Source organism: Trichosurus vulpecula, chromosome 6, assembly GCF_011100635.1.
Source record: "Trichosurus vulpecula isolate mTriVul1 chromosome 6, mTriVul1.pri, whole genome shotgun sequence".
Taxonomy (NCBI): Eukaryota; Metazoa; Chordata; class Mammalia; order Diprotodontia; family Phalangeridae; genus Trichosurus; species Trichosurus vulpecula.
The window spans coordinates 186,877,108-186,882,678 of NC_050578.1; positions in this window are offsets into that span (position 1 = coordinate 186,877,108).

Sequence of the window (5,571 nt, forward strand, 5' to 3'; positions counted from 1 at the left end):
ATAACGATCTCCTCTAGAGCAGAGATTGTACGTCCCATGTTTGGGGGATTTCCCCAGAATTTTGGACGTATAGCATACTTTAAATATATTTATTGATTTCAGTTGTTATTAAAATCCCATTCAGAAATACTTCATGCAAATACATCTGTGGCCCTCTTATTTTATACTGTTGAATAAGAGAAGGGAAAAAACTAAGTTTTAGCAGATACTTGGTAGCCATAAAAGATATAAAAGCCATTAAAGGAAAAATTGTGTGCATTTAGAAAGAGCCAATATCGATCAATTTTGCTGATTATTTCTTTTCTTCCTCTTTTTCTCTTTAATAAACTATTTATTGTATGATATGTCTCAGAGAGGCAAGGGCAGAACCTAGGCAATTAAAAACAAAAGACATTAATAAAAATTATTTTTAAAAAGTCATATAGTAACCATTATAAGCTAGGGTGGATTACTTAAGAAATTAAACAAGCATTTCCATAACATAGTACAATGAAAAAATGATAATTGCACATGAAACTGCAAATCTACTATATACAACTTGCTATTCCATTTAAATATACAACAAAGTTATTGTTGTTTTCCTTTTTCTCCCCCTCCCCCACTCTAGAGGTGGCCACCATTAGACAACAAATATATATTGTGTGTATACACACACACACACACATACATGTATACATATACATACACATATACATATATACACACACACATATGTATATGTGTGTATGTGTATATATATGTATATACTATACATACTTCTATTTATCAGTTCTTTCTCTGGATGCAGATACTGTCTTTCTTCATATGTCTTTTATAGTTAATTTGGGTATTTATAATAGTCAAAATAACTTATTCACTCATCCTTTTTTAATAGGGTTATGAGATTGTTAAGTGATGGCAGTGCCATAAACATGATTACCTATTCAACAAGGGGACAGACCCTAACTTCTACCATTTGGTGAAGGGGAGATCACTGGTTGATAGGAGAATAAGGCGGTCTTTCAGAAAGCTGAGCCCCATTCCCTTCTATGTCTCTAATAACAATGTCTATGGCCTATTTTGTCCCTACCCAAGGGTCTTCTTATTAACAACAGAATTTGGCTTATGCCTCTCAAAGGAATTCCCAGTCCCCTACAAGCACCAAAGCTAACCAGAAGAATATCCACAGATTTTTATTAATACTACTGAATGGAGAAGCACTTGGTATGCAAGGCTTTTTAGCAAGGCAATACTCTAGTTACAACTCTCTCTCTAGCGTGCTCCATTTCCCTCCCCACACCTAGAGGTTCAGTCAGATCCCCAACAAAAATCACAGCTCAGTACCAAATAGAGTTCCAAGAGCACGAATGGAAGTGATAAGTGAAGGGTCAGCACATTTGTCTTTCCATTCACCTGCTTCCTTCTGGGATCTGTTCATTCCCTTATTCCAGCATCTATACATCTTTTGTCATTCTCAAACTTTGTCTCGGTCTGCATCCTCATCTTTCAGAATAGCCCCAGGGCTCTTATATTACCCTATATGACACTATCAGGCTTTGAAGTTGCCTGCAGCACTCAGTTTAGCCCTAGATTGCCTTAGCATGCGCCTGGCAGTGTGGTTCTTTCCCTAAGCTGGCCCCATACTCTCCACGAGCATTCTAATCAGAAGTCCTTTCTCCCTCTCCGTATTGCACGTGCATTTTATGGCCCCTGAAAAGGCAAGAGAGAGGGCTGATGGGAAAAGAAGTCAGTCATAACTTTTAAAGGGATGTTTGAGTACTTGGGGTACTTTTCAATGGGGGGATTCAGTGTATGGCTATGATATCTGGCCCTCCCAATATTCTCATGGATATGTTGGAAGGAAATGGATTATTAAAATCAGCTGGCTCAGAACTAGTTGACTTGACAGACCCAAGCAGTGCCAATTAATGAATTGATACCAACCTGTGCTTAATAAATATTTATTGAACTGAATTGAATTGAAATTGAAACTAAGATAGGTCTCTAGTCAAGTTCCAAGGAGCTTTGTCTTTGACCCTTTTCTATTCAACATCTCTATTGATGACTTGGATGAAGATATAGACTGGAAGAATGATTGGCTGACTCTAACAAAATCAAATTTAACAGAGATAAATGTCAAGTTAAGCCTTGGGTTCAAAAAAGTCAAATAGACAAGTAGAGCATTAGGAAGATGTGTTTGAAAACAGGTAGGGAGTTTTAGTAGACTACAATCCCAATAAGAGTCAGCTGGGTGCCTTGGCAGTCAAAATAGCTAATTCAATCTAAGGATGGAATAGCAGCAGCAGCAGCAGCAGTAGTTTGTTATTTTACCCCAATACATCATCATGGTCCAGAGGTGACCCCAGGTTTTCAGATTCATGCTGGAAAGGCCCAAATTATAGTTCAGGTATTTGAGAGGTTTTGTTGTTGTTATGGTTGTGGTTGAGATAATAATTATCTTGGGATTTAAAGATGAAAGTGACCTTAAAAATCTCCTGATCTAATATGTTCATTTTATACATTTGGAAACTGAGGCCCAGAACCCAGAAGTTATTTATATAAAGTCACACAACCACCAAATAGGAGGGCCAGGATTCAAACCCAGGTCTCCTTACTCCAAATCTGCCATTTTTCCAAATTCATCAGACATCACCATGCTGTGAGTCAGGAAATGTGGGGTCTAGTTCCATTTCTGCCACTACCATTAACCTGCTATGATTTTTGTCAAATCACTTCGCTTCGCTGTATCTTGTTTCTTTGCTTATAATTCAGAAGGTGATTGAACTCTAAGGTCCTTTCTGCTCTAATCATCTGTGTCTGGTGGAGGAAGCTGTGTGAGCACTCACCAAGGAAATAGGACAGGGGTGGAAAACCTATGACCTTGAGGCCACATGTGGTCTTCTAGGTCCATAAGTGTGACCTTTTAACTGAATTTCAGAGGATCTAGAAGACCACATGTGGCCTCAAGGCTGTAGATTCCCCACCCCAGAAATAGGCCCTGGAGCTTCTCTACTTCCAGTCTTGACTCTGTCCAGCCAGCTTGCACACTTCACCTACCTACCTAGGGGAAAGTAACTGGGAGAAGGGGCATTGTTATCTGGGAGTCGGGGTAAGATATTCAAGTATCAGTCACCAATAATTCTGGTAGAGGTTGCTCATTGGTAAAATGAGGAGTATAAAGCACCTAGCTCCCAGAGTTGTTGTGAGGATCAAATGAATGAGTATTTATAAAGTGCTTTGCAGACCTTGAAGAGCTATATAAATGCTAGCTACTGTTATTGTGTGAGGGGAAAATGAAATAACAGGTAAAGTTCTTTGCAAACTTTAAGTTATATAAATATGAGATATTATTATTATCTGGCTTAGAAAGAATACTATGAGGAAAAACTTATGTAACTTGCAAAACATATAACTTTAAGTTATATAAATATTAGATATCATTATCTGGTTTAGAAATAACACTATGAGGAAAAACTTATATAACTTATAAAACTTATATAACTTTAAATCTCATTTAGAAAAAATACTATGAAGAAAAAATCAAAGGAGCTATCATCATTTATTGTGTGAAGAAAACTATTTAGTTGCTTGAATATCTTCCTTTAGTTCAAATTGCACTAAAGAATAGAGGTCTAGGACCTTTAAAAATAGATCTTATCACTCTTTGACACCCTGGGAGAAACCCTGAGTGAGAGAAATAGAAACAGGTGGGCCAAGCAGTGATTGTTATGGATCCCTCCTTTTTTCAAAGGTAGTTGGGGAAAGAGGAAGGGTGTAAAGAAGGAGGGGAAGGAAGGAGGTTCTCTTGGCTTCTCCCTTCTCCATTTCTCCTCCACCCAAAGTATGGCCATGTCCTAATTATTTCCTCTTTGTAATCTTTGCATTCTCACTGCCACTCCCTAGCTTGGGTCTTCATCACTTCATACCTGTATTAGTCCTTATACAAGCCAGTAAACTCTCCTCCATTCTCTGAATTCTAAATCAAACTGCACACTATTGCCATATTAATCATTATGTCACATCACTTCTCAAAGTCCTTCAGTGGCTGAGTCCCTAATGCCTACAGGATAAAATCCAAATAGCTTAGCCTGGCAGTCAAAGCCGTCCACAATCTGACTGCCATCCACCTTTCTTATGTGAATCCCTCTGCCAATCCTCTGCTTTTAGCAAAATTGATCCCACCCACCCCCAAACTACTCCTCAAATAGGTTTCATGTTCTCCTTCCTAAGCATCACTGCTGGTGTTTTATCCCTGGCCTGGAAGGTTCCTTTCTAATTCGACCCTTTCTACCTGTTCTCAAAGTAGCTTCCTCTGTCATTTGAATGTGTTACACGGGCTTACTTGATGTTCCTGGTGTATGACACTCTGTCTCCTATCTCTGTGCCTTAGCCCTGGCTGCCCCCATGCCTGTAATGCTTTTCGTCCCCACCTCTGCTTCTTAGTTACCCTGACTTTCTTTGAGATTCAGCTCAATCCTCACCTTGTATAAAAGTCTTTTCCCAAGACTGCTTTCCATCTACTCTGTATATGTCTCATATACTTCACTGTTTATGTGTTCTCTCCCCCTTGAGAATGTAAGCTCCTTGAAGGCAAGGACTATTTTTGCTGTTCTTTGTCTCCCAGAGCTTATGAAAATGCCTGGCACATAAAAAGTGCTTAGTTAATGCCCATCGACTGACTGATTACAGCTCGTTTTCTTCCTTCTTCAAGCCTCTACTAAAATATCACTTCTGTAAAGACAATTCTCGCCTGTCTGACTGCCTCCAGCTTCACGGAATCTCGTGTATCTAACTCCACTCATTTGGCATTTCTATACAGCCTTGAATTATTCTCTTTTCAGTTGTGTGTCCCCTTCTCTTGCTATAAGCCTAATGTACCAGTGATAGTCTTTTTCCATTAATGTGTCCTGAGACTCAGCTCCCTGGTGCCCCCTTCTGGTTTTTCACTGCCACCACTTCTCTTGATTGAAATGTAACAAGATACTAAGTACACAGACAAAGTGAATTAATAGCCCCTGCCCTCAATGGGCTTGTATTCAATTGGAAAATATAACATTTGCCTGGATAAGTAAACATAGATAATTTGAGGAAGAAGAGACCATTATCAGAAAAGGCTTCCTATAGGAAACAGCACGTGAATTGAGCCTTGAAGAAAGCAAAGGATTCTAAGAAATGAGAATGAAGATGGGGTTCATTCCAGGCATATCAGACAGCTGTTTCAATGGCATGGAGAATGCAAATGAAATACTGAGTCTGGGGAACAGTAAAAAGGCCAATTTGAATAGAACAAAAAGTATGTGAGTAGAAGAACATGAAATATGTATGGCAAGGTAGGATGGGGTCTACTAATGAAAGACTTTCAATGCCAGAGGAGTTTGTATTTTCTTTCCTAGAAGCAATAGGAATTCTTCAGTAGGAAAGTGACATAACTAGATCTGTGCTTTAGAAAGATTAAAAGGTGGGGCAATTAGGTGGTATGGTGGATAGAGCACCAGCCCTGAAGTCAGGAGGACCTGAGTTCAAGTGCTCAAGTCTAGCCTCAGACACTTACTAGCTGAGTAACTCTGAGTAAGTCACTTAACCCCAATTGCC